The sequence below is a fragment of the Metopolophium dirhodum genome, chromosome 6 (genome assembly GCF_019925205.1).
Source record: "Metopolophium dirhodum isolate CAU chromosome 6, ASM1992520v1, whole genome shotgun sequence".
Classification (NCBI taxonomy): Eukaryota; Metazoa; Arthropoda; class Insecta; order Hemiptera; family Aphididae; genus Metopolophium; species Metopolophium dirhodum.
The window spans coordinates 4,938,419-4,957,853 of NC_083565.1; the positions used below are offsets into that span (position 1 = coordinate 4,938,419).

General features: G+C 28.1%; 1 protein-coding gene across 1 annotated transcript in view; it reads left to right on the forward strand.

The window, feature by feature from the left end:
* The first annotated feature begins 442 nt into the window (after positions 1–442).
* LOC132947171 (basement membrane-specific heparan sulfate proteoglycan core protein-like) overlaps positions 443–19,435 on the forward strand; it is a 148,017-nt gene continuing 129,024 nt past the window's right edge. The window contains exon 1 of the mRNA XM_061017383.1: positions 443–942. The gene's annotated coding sequence lies outside the window, so the exon portion shown is untranslated. The remainder of the gene's footprint in view (positions 943–19,435) is intronic.

Below are 19,435 nucleotides of genomic sequence, written 5' to 3' on the forward strand. Positions count from 1 at the left end.
CGTGACCTAGCCCATTCAATATTTAAATATTGTTTGCAAATCGTAAAATATCACATCGGCCTGTTTGGACAAAAAAAAAAACAATAGTTAAAAGTTAAAAAAATAATTGATCGTTTTCACGTGCGTAATCGGTCCTATTTAGAAAACAAAACGTGAGATTTACGGTCATACGCAGTGGTCCCCAGTTACACACTCGCACACAATCACACACACACACACACACACAATATGTGTGCGCGTGCGTACATCCGCATTATATATATTTATACGAATGTGTGCGTTCGTGTGCGTGTACAAAGCAAAAACCGATCTCTCTCTATATACATAACTATATAGGTATACATAACTTTGTTTGTGTGTGTGTGTGTGTGTGTGTGTGTGTTTATCCAGCACCAGCGCACCTCGAGCTGAGGGTAGTTAACGGTTTCGCGTTCACCCGATTCCCGCCGAGTACGCGCGCTCCTATCGCGCCACCGACGCCGTCGTCGTCTCGGGGCAAATAGACCAGTGACTAATTCGGAGCCACCGCGGTTTGACTTGGGTGTACGGCGTGGTGTCTAACGGTGCAGGTCGTCCCGATCGCGTCCTCGTGATCATAACATTACTATTACAGTCGTGAAACTCAAATTCCGGGGCGCCACGACTTTGTACGGTTTTGTGCGCGTAAAATAAGTGTATATATATATATATATAATATAATTTATATTATCGTCTCCGGACCGGACCTTTGTGGCGTGACCACCGTGTGCATATCGCATTTATTTTGATTCGTTTGAATTATTAATCTAATTTATTTCATTCCTTCCGATACCCCCAATGTGCATCGACTGTATTAACTATATTATTATTGTATAATAATATTCTTCGCGATTGGCGTTCGTATCACAGACACAGTATCACAGCTGTCTTTTAAATAAAGTGCCGGCGGATCGAATGCAATTGGTAAGTATACACAACAATGCGCTTTAGACAATATAACTACATAGAACTGTATACTTACACGTATTACTTTTAAGTAATATTATTATTAGATATAGTAAGCAAGTTGAAACTATATTATAATAAAACATGTGGCGTTTAGCATACTCGTACATGTTTTCACACGACATAAGAAGGATGCATAAATATGCATTGATACATGAAATATTTTTTATTTTAAGATCTTGTGGAACAATCATAGATAATAGTACCCGACTATGGCGTGACATATACCTAAATCGATAAAAAAATCAAAAAAAATCCTACATAACATCGTCACTGTAGTCCCTCTAAATTCAGCAGTAGCCTGGTATTAATAATTTAAGGCATTTTCGAGCCAGGAAGATTCGCGTGACCGTTTAACAAGTGTTGTGGGGTTGCGTGCGGGGTAACGCATAATATTGTAGATGGAAAAAAAATTGACCTGTCTGCCAAGTGATAAGAAAAATCTGAGAAATGTTCAGAATTCTCAACTGATGTTATTATAATATATTATACACGTATTATAATATTTTATGGATGCTGTCGTGTTCGGTGATAAATTGTTTCGCAACTTTTTAGTGTTTCGGTTTTATTGCGGTTAAACCGACGGTGACGCGACATACCAACACAGCGGGTAGGTGGCTTTAGAACCAGTGTTAGTTCTAACAAACAGGAAGTACAGTCGTTGATTTGCTTCCTAGAATATTGTGTTATCCGGTGTCTCTACAACACGGCATGTTCGATTTTGGTTGTAAGCGGTAGAGTCCGTTATCGTAATATCTGTTATATATACCTACAGTTAAACGTACCTACGCAAATAATACACAACTGTATCGATGAATAGCGTCGATAGGGTGCCGTTGAAATTTTAACCCGTGACGAGGGTGTTGTAGATGTGTTTAACAGATGGTTAATATTATAATATATTTTTATTCATTCTATAAGTACGTTTTTTTCGGTTTATTACGTTTGAATTTTTTTTTTTTTTTTAGTTTTATTGTATGCTCGTAAAAGTTGCCTTTGTATAGCATTTTCACTACTTATCTCAGACGTTTATATTTCGAAGGCACGTTTAACTAAACTTTATGAGTATATGACTGTATATAATACAGGTTCACAGATCCTTAATATTCATTCAAAATATTAATATAACATTGCTATTGTCTCGTTTTAATATAACCGGCAAACGTAAGGAATCAGAACATTCATTCATGACGAATTTTTTATGTGGACAAATTTATAGAATATTATTGTATTCATTTGTATTCAATGTTAATTCTTCTCACATTCAGGTACATACAATAAAAATAAAAATTCACAAAAGTAAAGCTACAAAAGTTTTAACGTTTTTAATTTCACGTCTGACTATTTCAGAACTTACACTAAGTAGTATTTTTCCATAATTAAAATTATATTTCTGATTATTATGACTCAGATTCAAAACTTTAAATTTAATTGTTGATAGAATAAATACTTATAACTGAAATATTACCAAGCATCATATCCAATCTCAAAGTCAAATGTTTATATATTTTTAAATTGGCCAACAAAAAAAGTACCTATAATAATAATTCTATATTTTTTCATACCTGTTATTATTAACATTAGATAAAATATTTTTAATAATAATAATTGTTTTGAAAGTAGAAAAAAACACTTTTTATACTAAAATATATCCAAGCAGTATTTATATATAATTAATATTATAATATATATATATTTTTCACAAAATGTGTGTAATGTGTATGTATACCACAAAAACTTTTTACAAGTAATAAAACAAATGATAATATATTGGTGGATTCAAACAAATTCAAAATTAATGGCTATATTTCAACACCGAATTATTAGGAGGTCAATGGAAACCAGCAGGTAATGGTGTGATATCATAATAAACTTAAAAACAATGATAAATCATCGAATTGAAAACTTAATACTATACTAAAATCATGCTTGCTGAGATTTTTTCGTAAATAGTCGACAAGTGTTTGTTAGCATCCCTTACGATAAGTCATGGAAACTAATGAAAAAACTGAAAACCATATTTTCAGAGAAGTAAAGAACTAACTATACTTCATTTATAATCGATATAATAGATTTAGGATCATGACAATTTGAAAGAATTATTTCTATCCTTAACTTTACCTAATCGTAGAAATAAAATAATAATTATTAAATACGGTAAAAAAATAAACTGAATGCTACAGAAAAACTTACCCACACCAGTGCAGGATAAGGTTGAATCGCAAGTTTAAAAAAAATATGTTAAAATTATGTTAATTATTACGTATCACGTGTTACTTGTGTTAGTATAGTAATTATTAAATTATAATACTATATTATATACAAATTATTTAAATAGTTTCTCATATTATATATTATAAAATATTCACAATACAACTATGTATTATTCAAACCATTGTTCATCACATTTAAGAATCTAAAATACATAAATTCTGTTTCACGTAACATGTTACTGTGGCTGCAGCCAGATTATTATAAAACTTAAATCTTTATAATTAATTTCTTTACGTTTATTAGTTATACAGTAATACGTCTGAAAGAAAGATATGGTTTCTCATATATGAAACAGTCTCGAAAGAATAAATTAATAAATTAAAGTATCGACATACATTAAATTAATTTAATTGAATACGGCCATACATGCTTATATTGAAATCTATAATATTAAAAGATTAAAAATATGCCACACAATTTATACGATTGTTACGAAATCAAAGTTTAATTTACTTTAAGTGGTTGTCGGCACTTGACAGACAGTTAGGAATTCTTACTGAAAAGTGACAGCTACTTAAAGTAATTTCCTCATAAAATATTGTGATAAATGCCATATTTTATTACCATTACACGCAATGGACCCTCCAAAAAATATGTGTTACTCAAAAAACTACATTTAACTCCTTATTTCATAATCACTATACCTCCCTTATTAAGAAATAGATGTACAATTTTGTATTATTCGTGGTTCAACTATCAAGGCGTGGTACATATTATAAGGTTACGTTTTGAAAGATACAGTTATACTATAGAGGTCGGCGTTATTTAGGATAAATCTCAAAATTTTAAAATAACGTTTTAAGATATTTTAATAAATGTGTAAGAAAAAAAATGAGGGCTATTAGAAAATTTTGATTGACAATAAGAATCACAGGCCACATAATATCATAATCACTACATTTTTATAATTTAGGGTAAATACGTGATCACTTTACGTTAAAATAACATAAGAGTAAAAAAAAAAACAACATCACTCAGTTTATTGAACCGAAATAACATATTATACATAATATATATATTTTTTTAATGACGTGAGTTGGATTCTTTTGTAGAATCCATGGTTGTGAAACCGCTGGTGGAATCCTAAGCGAACTGGCATGATCACATTCTGAATGAACGCTGGTGGAGAATAAGTAATGCCCTCCGGACAATAGGGCTTCGATATATATTGTATAATATGAGGTTTTTTTATTTTCTTTTGGAATCAAGTGTTCATCTAAAAGGAAAATAAGAAAACTAGCTAACAACACCAAGAACAAATATATGTATAAACATTATACACAGTAAAAGTAAATTGTGTTACCTATACTACCTAGAAAATCATTAACACATTGGTAGGTAGTAATAATACGTATATTATCATATAACTGTTATAATATACCTACCAAACAATTTACAATAATTACAGTAATATTTAAAGACAATTTTACGTATAGTACAATTATTTTATGTAAGCCTACTCTAAGTCGTCTACCTGTTTAGCTTATTGATATAATTTACTATTAAATTATATAAACTCGTATACTGTATATTAGGCATATTCTAAAAGTCTATTCTATACCAATTTAATGCCATTACCTAGGTAGGTTAGGTTAGGTTACCTATGTACAGTTTTGTTAGAATCTGAGCCGATATATTTTTTTTTATTAATACTCTATAATTCGACCAGGAAGGTATTTAATAATGATCGGTCATTTTCTCAGGACTTTGTAAAATCCGGTTTTGGGTAGGTTCGATTTATATTATAGTTTGTAACTGTAATATAATATTACACTCCGTTTTTGAACTTCGCGAGAACGTTAAATAAGGATCGAATCAAAACTATCTCCAGTGGAGTTTCAGAAGTTTGGTTACAACTTTTCGTGACGCCCGTGCATACAATGTAATCACAGATTTTCTAGTCTGTGGTGTAAAAAAAATGTGTTACAAAGAGTTACTTAAATATATTTCACCCTTTTCCATGTTTATATTATAGTAACTGTGAAAAAATATTGTTTTTGGTTGAATGTAATTGTGGCTAGGTTCTTATAACGTCCATAACCCTAGACATTATATGGATCAATTACATATATATATACTCATATCATTTTATTCAAAGCACTGTAGTACTATTGTATTGTGTATCACATTATTCACATTTGAAAAAAGTCCCATCGCATTAACAAAATAATTCACAGCAAAAGTGGAATTCAGTTATCAGACTTGCTTACGTTTCTTTAATATTTTGGATAGTTTTTCCTTATATTTATACAAACTATTGCAAAAAATTAAATATTAAATTTTTCAAGCACAATAAATAATTTATTTTTATATTTTCATTTAAATGGCCTATATTATATTTTTGTGCGAGATCTTTTACCCGGAAAAGTGTTAACAGAAAAATATTAAATATACCATTTACTGTCAAACTAATGCATTCCTTTACATTCCTTGCTTCATTCAGAATTTAAAAATAAATTTTATAATAATAATTACCTATAAATGTACAAAAATAAAACTTTGTTGCAATAAATATACATTAATTGATGACAAATTCGTAATTAAAAATATGAAAGACCAATATAATATAAAAAGTAATATTGTCATATTATTATCAATTGAAAATAAATTAGATTCATTTTACCTACTTACAAATAACTCACATATTGCAACTATTGTTTACATATCTTTAGATTCTGATACCATTTTATTCAAATAAAAAAAGATAGGTAATTGAAATTTAAAGGAATCAATATTGTACAAAGATTAAATTGCCAGACTGAAAATGGTAAATGAACTGCCATTGAAACGTTTTCGAACCGTTTGAATGTATGCATATCGTCGTGTACTTAAAGTGCTGTAACAAACCACGTTAAATACCTTACATGAACTTATAAAATGATTGCATACGTTTTCTTAAGTCATTATTGTAGCCATATTCAGTATGTTAAAAACTATATTTAAACAAAATAATAATTTTGATAGTTTCAAATCCATTTAGACTTTTTTTTTTTATTCATTATAGAAAATCGAATTTAGTTTGTACGAATAAAAAAAAAATGTTTATCAATAATTCAAGACCAACGCAGTAACTCCAGACCAACTACATTTTACATCTGCAGCTAAAATACAACTGCTAATGGTATTGCCGTATAATATACCCTCGTAAGGGTATCCATTATTGCAAATCTACTATCTATAATAAGCGATTGAGATCGGCCTGTATAACTGGGACTTCCGGCAGAAGCTAACCCGTTTCACATACTGCGCACGACGCACATATTATATGGGTGTACTAGGAGTGCGCGCAGATGTGCAGCGTGTGGGTGCAAAGGGGGGTCACCTCCAGTGTTTATCTGCAGGCTGACATTAATTTCGACGTTGCCTGATAATGAATGACAGCTATTGCTTTTAGCCCAAAACTGCAGGGTAATTAATCACCCGTCTATTCGGACCCGACGATTTGAATCCTTTTCGTCAAAACTAGCTACGTGGCAGCTACACAGCATATCGGCCGTCGGCGGCCTCGTCGTCGACCCAATGGCGTGCCCCCACGGAACACCACCCTGTTGGCCGCTACGTTCCAATTTTTATTCCATCTGCAGCGCGCGCGCGCGTACACGTCGTATTAAAAACGTGTCCAGGCAGATGGTGCGGGCAATAAATTTCTTGGCCCCGGTGAGTATAAAACCGCTGAAAAACCATTAAAAGTTCAACGGGAGGACTTAAATCACCGCGAACTCTGAAAACCCGTCGACACACGATAACAATTTTGGCCCGACTCCATTGACCACAATACCCACCGACCGACTCGAAACGCTGAAAATATAAATAAATGCCATACAATGCCGAGGTTTCGTTGAAATTGAAAAAATAGCTCGTGTCCACCATTTACCACGCAGATTTATGTCCTTAGCCTAGTGACTAAGTGGATCATATCTGCGCAGAGGTTACGTACAAATTACGCCATAACATGAACTTTATACATTGGCTAGACGCTTGTCCACAACTTACTGTATCTTACACGATTAATTTCCCTTTTGTTTACGATGTGAAAATAAATAATAATAACAATACAATTACAGTATTACGTATTCTTGGAAATTATTACTGAACGAATATAACAATTAATATGTATTATGATTTATGATGTACTATATTTATTACGTGTGTTGTGTGTGTGTCACGAAAGTGTGACCTTACATATTATTATAGTTTCAATGGTTTTTTTAAAATTGTATACGTATACAAGTGAAGTAGGTATAGATGAAACTGTTCATATTAATCAATATATCTTATATTATTGTTTTCACGTTTTAATAAGCAAATATAATGGTAATGATTTATGTTAATACATTGAAAAGATATATGATTGATATAAATAATTTTTTGAATTTATGTTACCTTACTTAATTAGGCATTATAATTTACATGTTTAAAATAATTACGTTTATATAAATGAATATAATATTAAAACAATAAACAATCGTAATATATTTAACAAAAAAAAATATAACTTTATGAATGGGCAGATTTTTACGAATGAATAAATTAAAACTATTTTACGATAATTTACTTATTTTTACAATTAATTTATAGGTTTTGGTAGTAAATAATTTTAAAATTTTAAAACTATAGTGAATTGTGAAAAAAAAAATATATCTTCCTTACTCTCTATATCTCTAAAATAATTACCATTAGTAATAAACTGAACAAAATTTTCCATCAATGTACCTACATAGTAATATAAAATAATTTGTATATTAGGTAAGTACCCCACTATATTAAGTAATTAAGTTTTACGCATGATTTTTTTTTTTTAAGAAAAATATATTTACAATATTATGTACATATTATTGTATAATCAGTATATTTGATAGTTAATTCGATGCATACTATTAACGGCGAAATATGAAGGCTCTCATCAGAGTCAACTGATAAGACAGTTAATTTTTTTTTATTTGTGTTTTGTTGTCTTATGCATTCAACAAATCCCTGGGCCATTGTCTTTTTAGTATTTTGGGTATATGTGTAGAAGGGGATAAGTTTTGATTAATGTATTGGTATGAGAGTATAGTTTTGAATAGAATTTAGCGTAATGGTACTTAGCCTATATAATTTGTTTACATTTAATATGTATTAATAAATAATATATCGACTGGTGGCTATTACAAAATACAAGTGAAAATAACATTATACAATGTTTAGTTGAGCAATATTAAGCTATTGCAAAAAAAAATTAGTTAATATTATATTAAATTAAACATGCATTAATAATCTAAATATCGATATAATGCTGAACAATTTATATCTAATTTTTGCATAATTTATACATTTTATATGCTGACAGAGCATTCATCTATACTTCTACATATGGATTGATTGTGACCATACAAGGCGTAGTGTGATAAGAGGTAAAAAGTGATTCGTTATCTGTGCTGTAGGCAGAGTCTACTAATGAGATTGATGCGAGGAGGTCGGGAGCGTCAACTGTGCCGTTAAGAAGCGAATAAATAAAATAAGTATCTGTATCAACACGGCGGTAGGCAATAGTTGGAATAATTATAATTAAATATCAAGCATATTATTACAATGTTATACATTGTCAAAATGTCACACAATGTGTACAAAAAAGAAATACAAATAAATATATTTGGAGAGTTTAATGGTTTTGTAATGCTTACAGTCTAAATATTATAATTTTTTATCCAGCTTAAATAAACAAAACGGTTTCCCAGATAGCATTTTCCTAATGTTAATATTTCATTAACAATACATCTTCACTATTAATGTTACATTGTGAGAAAAATAATTATATAACATTAAAATAATAGTAGTTTTATGAAATAATAATTTGGATATATTAATTATATAACATCATAAACGAAATAATTAAATATTATTCTGAACATATTATTATTATGTTATTAAAAATGTAATGAGAAAATAAGATTTCGAGTATAACAATATTGTATTATAAGAAGTATGTATTGTTTTGAGAATATTTTGAATGTGTTAACAATAAGACATCATAAACAAAATAATACAATAATATTGTGAACAAATTATCATTATGTTATTTAAATCTAATTATTTATATAGCATTTAAAATATGTATATAATATAAACTATACATAATATTATATACTTATATATACTCATTATATTGAATATGAAAATGGTAAAAAATACAAATTGACGACGAACTTAATCATACAATAGGTACCTAACCGAATCAAAAAAAGTGCACAATAACAAACACAATTAAAGCAATTCCCAATACAAATATTGGCGCGCACAAGCTGCAGGTGACTGATGTAGTCGTGGCGTGGCGTGTCGTATAGGTACACATTATTATAATATAGCATCGATTATTGTAAAAACAATTATAATAAATCGTAATTATATCGATCCATATGATTATATTATATACGTTCTTGGAACACGGAATGTTCGAGGCGTTATAATCTAAATAGTTTTTTTTTTCGAATTATTGAGGTTTTCAAGTTATATCGAGATTCCACTATACCTATATTTGCATAATACACTAATACCTATGCGCGGCTATATATTGTTATTAAAACTATATTATATTAATATACTTATATATAATACATTAATACTGTAATAAATTATAATATAATATTATGTTAAACTCGCGGTTATTATTAATAAACAATTGAGCTCTTATAACATATATTATTATTGTTTATTAAACGTCGAAACGGCAATTTTACATATTATTACAAATAGGTATGGTATATAATATGGGCACAGGTTATACATATATATTATTAAAACATAATAATAATATATCTGTGCTTATTTGAAAGAAATTCAATACAATGTTACGTTACTTAATAGTTAATAATACCACCGGGCCTGTCACAAGTATGACCTAACTGAAAAGAGGTACCTATACATATATAAGTTGCATAAAATAAATCATAGTTCCTTGTCCTGTATGGTTATGAATATGGGAATTGCATTATGCTGAGTACCAACCTGCCTATATATTATAATGGTAATATTTCACATGAAATCGATAGCAATATGATTGCCATTGAATTGATTACCTTAAAGCATTAAACAATTATCTTCATCAATAAACTTATAGGGTAGATTAATAATTATTCAATAAAAACAATAATAATTACTTAATTTTTTTTTAATAATTATAACAATATATATACAGCATCTATACCTATATAATATGTGTTATGCTTATGTTTTAGATAATATTTAGAGATTTGAAGTGATTGATTTTTATAATCTAAAATATTTTATAGTATTCCATACTCAACAAACATTGACTGACCAATTTAATTTATCATTCCATTATTTTAGGTAAAAATATAAAAAAAAAATTCAAATTCTATAGACGTTTTATTGCCGAGGATTTCAAAGTACACGCCTTTTAATCATTTACCACTTTGAACAAGTTTTAATAACTTGTACATTTAAAATTTTTTATTTAACGCCTATAATTTAATAAAAAAATAAAAATATTTTCAAAGAGCGAAGGAGGACATAATAAATTAGAAAATAAAAGTTTTATTTATATTTTACACTTTACGCGATAATCAACTTAAATAATATAAATTATTTGTAATATATAAATAAAAATAAATTCTTAACAACCAATAACAATGTTTAGCATCTTTCGTAAATTATTGTAAAACAATTTTCTAACAATCGGTTGAAAGTTGAACAAAAATATACATATAAGCTAAAATATGATTCTATTTTTAAATTATAATTTATAACAGGAATATTATTGCATAAAAGATTAGTGACTAGCCAAGACGCCGCTTTTTCTTTGATTTTCTGATTTTTGGTATTTTTCACTAAACTCGTGTACTTGTTTGTAATTACATACGCTGTACGTCGTACGTGTAATTTTTCATTCAACTGTAAGCTATTGATAAATTAAATAATTAAAAAATAATAAGTAATATTTCCTATTGTTATTATTTAATATAGAAGTTATAGTAATTTCGTTTATAATGTTATGAGTGATAATACAGAATTTGGGTACCTAACCCATAAATTAAACAATAAATAATTATAACAATAACAAAACTAATATTTAATATTGATAAATAAAATATATTATTTAGTGTTGACGAATATCAAAGGGCAACGTTTAATTAAATGTAAATTAAAATTAAAAGACAAGATGAACTTTTTAATTAATTAGTTTGGTGGTTGAACTATTAAATAAGGCTAATGAATTATTATTTTAATTTAGTAATTCATTTTTATGCAACTTAATAAAAAGGTGTTAAATATAATGATCAAATAGTAAGTAATATTATAATGACGCTTTAGTGCTTAATTAGATAATACTAGACATTTTTGTCTCAAATGTTTTGGATATCAACATAGTCAAATATAATTATCTACCTTTTAACAACTGTACAGTATGCAGTACTTTCTTCTTATTAATTTAAAGCTGAAATATTTATTCGATATTCCAAAAATAATATATAAATTGATTTAAAGTTTTAATTGTTATATAAAATAATATGGCAAACAGTATTTATTGTTTGAATAGTGACTAAAATATTAAAAATAAAACTGTTTTCATGGCCAGTTTAGGTAATTAAAAGCCGGACTGGAAGCAATTACTTTATAGAGCAAATGAGTTTAAAGTTAAGTCAGAAATCGGTAGGTAATAAGTATAACATAAAAAATATATTCTCTCCATAAATTTAAGACCATTATCGTAATGTCTGTTTTGAATAAACTAAATTAGGTAATTAATTGTATATAACCATTTAAACTGATATTAAATTATAGTACGAGATATCAATACAATTTAAGTTTTTAAAATATTTAAATAAAGACTACTTTTTAAAACATATAACGTAATATTATTATGATTAATTATTAATATATCAATTATAGTTATTATAGGTACCTATTATATATTTGTGGCAATAATATTCATGTTCCTGGGCTTTATTTTAAAACAAAATAAAAGTTGAAGTAAACATAACTTGAAATGGGTACCATGAAAATGTTGAGGCTTACACGGACGTGTGAACTAGGTAGTAGTTTGCGTATAATGCCATAAAAAAAAGCAATAATTGAGAAAATTTGTTGGGATTTCGTTGTGAAAATAAAACCCGTCGTAGGTTTTTGCTTATTCTGAATTCCTTTAAAAAATTCGTAGAATATTGTTTTCAATGACTTCAAAAACACATTATCATACTCTATTCATATATTAGATACAGGTATGTGCACAACCATTGCACGTCGATTATTCTAACTATACGTGATTCACCCTCGGTATATTTAATGCAAATTTTAATTTTATTTAAATATTTAAACATTTTAAATTACGTCGCTTGCAGGTTATACGCTTTTAAATGCAATTTAAAATGCTGAACGCGAGTGACACGCATTATTTACACACTATCGATAGCAGGTCAATAGGTTTAACCGACTGTTTTTGTTTTAGACCAATTTTAGCTGTCACAAAATTACGTTTATTTTCATCTTATGGACTATGGTAGACGCGCCACGCATTGTGGGTTTGTACAAAGTAATTCGTTTAACACAGTTATATTACCGGGAGCAAACATTCATTTTTGATAAATGTACAAATTAAAAAAAAAAAAAAAACCCCTTGTACTTGATACGAGCTTAGCACAATTCATTTTAAGGTTTATGGTTTAATTTATTTACTACGCGGTGTTCTTATATATAACGAGGGATATTAAACCATGTTTCTTTTGAAAGTCAAACAAGTTTAATTTAACACAGTTATTTATAATTTATAATGTAACTATATACGCATATATAGGTCACAGATTTAGTGGAGCCGGAAAGTTTGTCATTATCACGTGTACACACATAATATCGTTATTACCTATTTTGATTTTAAAATATGCGCGCGCTGGTCACAAATGGTATTTTGAATTATAAATATTATGGCAGAAACGTATAATATATGAATAAGAGCTTTATAAAGCATTTTTGATGTCTGTCATTCGGGTTTCTGCTTCCAAACATTGGGCGCAGAGTCGTTAAAGAGAAAATGCTTGCCTATAAAACAATGCAAATCCCGATTTTTTCGCTTGAATAAATATGCAATTGCGGAAACCGTGTACGGTTATTTCACTCTTCTTTCCCTCTACGCGTAACGAGTTAAATGGATAAATTATTGATGATCATATGAATAGAAAGACCTACAAAGAGACTTAGGCACTCACAATATTTGATTCCGTTGTAGGTAGGTGTACGATAAGTTTAAGCACATCCAGAGTACGTTATATGTTATGAATAAAAAATATTACACCTTGCAGTTCAAAAATGTCCTAGTTATGTTTTTAGTTTACAAGTAACAAAAAACACCAAGTAACAAAAAAAAAAAAATCCTTGACCTGCATTTTTTTTTTACTATCTATAGTTTAAGTATTTTGAAAATGTAAAACTTAAAACTTATTATATACCTAGCCAGCTATCACTTGACATTTTTAATGAAACTATCAAATTCGTTTTTTTCTCAAAATAATACAATTTTAAATAATGTATAAAAGAAATAATTGTATAAACTTCATTGTAATACACACGACTAAATTAAATACTGTGAATACGTCTTCAAATTATATTTTGAAAAAAACTTTTTAACATCTTTATACCATTAGCACTTAATACCGTTATCTCTTTTAATTTGTAATCATTTGAGAATTAAAATTTTTTCAAATCCAAATCTGTCTAATTTTTTTTAAATTTTTTGTAATTATTCAATTCATTTAAAATTTGTATTATTTATTCAAGTATTAGTATTATATTTTTAAAGGTGGAGAGATGTTTTTTTAATTTACGATTTTTTTTTAGTTTTATTCAAATTCCATGGTCTATTCTATAGTGTATCGATATGTATTGTATTAGTCAATCAGCAGTTGACAAGGATTATTTATTTATTTTCAATAGAAGTGTATCTACTTTGGTACCTTAATGTTCTATTATATCTTAAATTTAGTAATGATATGATGAGAAAGGGTTAATCTAAATACTTGTTGTGCAGTTCTTGGTTGCCATAGAGTTATTCATGTATTAAGTGAATATACGCTTCATCAACATATTCGCATAATTTGAATCGTATATATTATGATACAATAATGTTTTTAGTTGAAATTAAGTCTATATTGTACCAAGGCCTACTTTTTAAAAATTAAAACAGATCCTACAACACATTGAAAATTTAATATAAACAGAAAAAAATTGATGTTTGAAAACTATAAATAATAAAATATAAACTTTATTACTTTAATCAATCAACAAAACGCATTATTCTCAACATATTAATCTTTTATACTTATAAACTTCTTCTCAAATCCCAATGGATAGGACACGTCTATCTAGTTTTTCTTCGCACAGAATAGTTTGGTGTAAATGTGTGATGATGGAATATTATAATTATTGGGTATGATAAATTCAATGATAAATCATCGCATTCGAAAGACGATTCTGTGCCAAACTTGATTGAAACAGCGCTTTCCGGCTTACAAAATGTTCCTGTTATTTTTATAATGTTTGGAGAAAATATTGAGAAGATCGAAAAATTACTTGTTCAAAGTGCTATCCAAACTCGATTTTCCACCCTTTATGATACTAACAGAAGCATTGCGGAGTTATCCTTTTACCCGGATAAGTGTTAACCATAAAAGATAATAATAGGTACACAATAAAGGTACCGTTCTAAGAGCAATAGATCTTTACTACACAATGAATCTTAAAATTATTTATATCATATCTGCATATAATATTATGAAGGTTGGAGTAATAATTTAAGTATCTGCAACAAAGAAAATATATTATAAAATTATATATATTTTGTTTATTTTTAAGTTTATTTCCTTTATTTAATTCTAATTAAACAATGTCCCTCGTATTTTGGTAGTTCAATAATTTAATTATGACTGTCTATATTTAATGTATTGTGTGAATTACGTAAATGTACACAACAATTGCATACCTACCTACTGTAAACTAATTACTAAATATTAAACTGATAGCCGTTAATCAAAATCAGCTATTTATACACATGTCATGTTTAAAGGATAATATAATAACATTTAACGCTGCACGATATAAATATATTAAATTATACAAAATAAAGAGGGATGGAGTTTTAATGTTAACAACATATTTCATTTACAGTGAAATATAAATAAATTGATAATAGATTATAATAAAATTTATACTTGTATTTGATATTAATTAATGCAACAACTACCTGGTTAATCTGGCATTATGATATGAATTAAATACCTATATATTTAGCCATTTAGGTACCTGTACTATATTATATATAGGTACTGTTAATACTATTAAATCATGGTTTAATAACAATCTGCTTGAGCTGAATCTAAATAAAACCAAACACATTGTTTTTAGTGTAACTAATATTGATATTCAGAACAATTTAAAAATCTGTGAACACTCATCACTGTGCCTAGCGAATAATGATCTAAACTGTGCATGTGTATAGAAAACGTAAAATGTATAAAATATCTAGGATTGTATATTGATTCGCGTTTAAAATGGAAAAATCACATTGGACATTTTATATCATTAAGTCGTAAATTCTTTTATATTTTTCGTAATCTTAGATCTATACTCGATAAAATACAATTAAGAATAATTATTATTTATATCTCACTCGTTCAATCAGTTATTACGTATGGTATTGAGAGTTGGGGTTGTACTTATGATACTCATTTAAATAAATTAAAAACAACTATGAATGAACTAATTAAATTTATATTAAAGTCGCCTAGCTACACAAGTACTGATACAGTGATACTATATATAAGGAATTAAATGTATTTAATTTTGATAAGCTGTTTAAAAAAAGCGTATTATTACTCATATATAAGCATAGGAATTTTGTACCAATATGCAACCATAATGTAAATACTAGATTTAAGAAAAATATTAATATTAATATTCCTAGATGTTATAGATCTTTTGGCTTCAAAAGCACATTAAATACTGCTATTACTCTTTGTAAAGACTTAAAAATTAATATTTTCAATAATTGTAATCATTTTAAATATACCATATTAACACTACTCTAAGTTCTAATGTATACCTAGTTATTAAATCCATGTATTGTCTTCATTTATAACTATTTTTTTTCTCTCTTTCTCTCTCAAATTAACCTATTCTTGTCTGTTTTAGTCTATTTATAATTATGTTTAATATTTAAATTTCTAAATTAAGAAAACATATTATCACCTTCAACACAAACACAGCTTATAGAAGGTGAGCAGACGATACATATTATAATTATATTTTCAAGTGTATCAATTGTTTTGTTTGCAAATAAATTCTAATTCTAATTCTAATTGTAAAAAAAAAAAACTGTCGAGTTGGCTGCCGACCGTTTTTAATGACTCCCGATGTGAACCACATTAAAAGTGAATTCCAAGGAAGACTTTGTGTGTTTGTTGTAAATTTGTGACTGATAATTAATAATGCGTGTAACTTGCCTTTAGTTATCACGGCGGCGTGTCATATATGTCTCGTAGTCACATTATGGCATTGTCGCTGACGTGTTGATGGTTCATCCACGTGCACGTAATTTTCAACTGAATTTCAAGTCTCGCAGGTGTTTTATTTTCCTGTGGCTTGTAGACGGCACGAGTAATTTATTCCGACAGCGACCGACCGGTCGGATTCTTCACTGCGATCTTTGATGCGTATAAGGATCGCAGACCACCAACAATTTTACCACCGTCGTAGGTATATATTACTCGCGTATGAGACCGTTGACCTTTCAGTCCTTTATGCAATGACAATGTTAATGTCGACCGCGGGACAAAGTGTAAACTGTGGCCTGTCGTATATCGCTCGTATTAAATTGTTGACCACACCAATGACCACACTTCAATCGCGGCTCCGAGTGCTGGTTGATTTGACACCGAACATGGGGGGGGGGGGGGTCGACCGGTATCGTATCCGAAGCTCGACTAAGGGGAGGGAAATTAAACTTTTAATACGACTCTCGATACGGTGCAGGGCTCTCAATATAATAGACTCTTTGATTTTTATTTTTCCTGTAATATTCATTTTTATTTTACTTAATGCTAATTTTACAATTCTATTACTTTAGAGTTTAGATACAATAATTTATAAACTATATGTATAAAACCAAGGTCAGACTGCAGAAGGGTTTTTCATTAGCTGGCACAAAAACGCAAATGCCGCTGGTCAAATATGTACTCGGATACAGCTTAAAGCTTTTGACTTCAGGTCTTCCTATCATTAAAGCACGTTTATTTGTAGGTATTATTTTTCGATATTATTGACATTTAGTAAATTATATAATTGTATTGATATATTGTTTAATAATATTATAGAATCACGTCCAGATACGGTTGTCCACGGAGACTTGGGGTTGGACCGCCAACCAATATTTGCTCGTTATTATTGTCGTCCGTTGTCATTGTTTTGGCGTTGTCACCAACGTCCCTCATCGGTTATTTGTTATTCATTTGACGTCCCTATAACGGTTATTGGCTCTGAAAAGAATATTTTCGTACGTAGGTATCTCTACGTAATATAAATCCTTATACACGTACCTACTATTTTTATAAATCCTCAATGTAGGTAGGTATATATAATATGATATAACAATATGTTACTATTACAGTAATAAATATATAGGACATAGGTTGTAATAAAAATTTATATATATATTTCATAAAAAGTCCATATTATGTGTAAATTTTATTTATTTATTTTTTAACCAAACCATAAAATGAAAATTTCGTTTACAATAGGTTTAAAAAATCCTGATTGGCATAACAATCAAGTAGTAAAAAAAGTCATATTTAAAATACATATGAATAAATTTCATTAACTGAACAGTGGGCACTGTTGTTTCATGTTATTATATAATGATTTGACTAAATGGATACGGTATTAAATATTTATGTATAGGTACCGCACGCGTTATACAAATATAATATTTTAATATTTTATATAATATAATGTAGTATACCATACTAAATTATATGCATTGGACTATATGGAGTATACCGCACATTGTTCATGGCTGTCCCTCGCATAGTCAAACAAACTTTAAAAAATAAAAATAATAATGTTTCGAATCTTGGATTTTTATCTTTGCGTATCTTAACACAATATGCTGAAAAAAACTAAACTGACATAATAATATATTCGATAAATATTTTTAATATATAATTTTATATATAATACCTATTATAATAATGTATTCTATGAGATTGCAAAGTAAAGCATGATATTATTATATAGGTTATATTGTGAATATACAAATATTATTAATGCCTAATATGTAATAATATTATGTATAAATGTTATATTACATAATATCTACACAGTAGAACAGATATTATTAAGGGACTTATATTTCATTTTTTTTTTTTGTAGTTAATTTGGGAGGCGGTCATATACAAATTTGTTAAATATCCATAAAACAACCACCCTAATAGTTTTAACCAGCCACGCCCGGTTATTATTTTTTTAAGTGAAAAACACAACCTACTACCTACTAAATACAATATAATTCTTTGTTTTTCTTTTGTAAAACGTTAATCACATCGGCAAATAATAACTTACCCAAGCAATCATTTAATATGATCAACTCTTAAATTATGTAAATGTGTATTAATCAATATCAATTGTATAAATATTGTATTATAATATAGGTAGATACTGCAGAATATACTGAGTGAACCATTGTGTTTTCATTTATTTGTGTGTTAAGCATTAACAATTAAATTTAAATTATAATAGTTACATACACAAAATATCCAAATTTTATTTTAAAAAAGAGACACATATTATTTGCAGGTAATAAATACGTGTGTTTTCAATATTTTTAGTCATAATGAATTAATACCCGTGAAAATGATCGTATGCTGTAATAGACAGTTAGTTAGGATTCATTGGATAAGTTGAAAATGAAAATTATTATTATAATATGTAATATATTAATCTAAAAATAATTAAATCTCTTACAAAATGGGAAACTGTTAGTGAATTAATTATTTTTAAATCTAAAATCTAAAATAAATACATTATTTTAAAGAAAACAAATTACATATTTAAAAGTTATATTATGGTAGATAGGAAACGTATGCAGCGTCAAAAACTTAAGGGAATTAAGAATTGAAATACGAATATTAGAGGAATC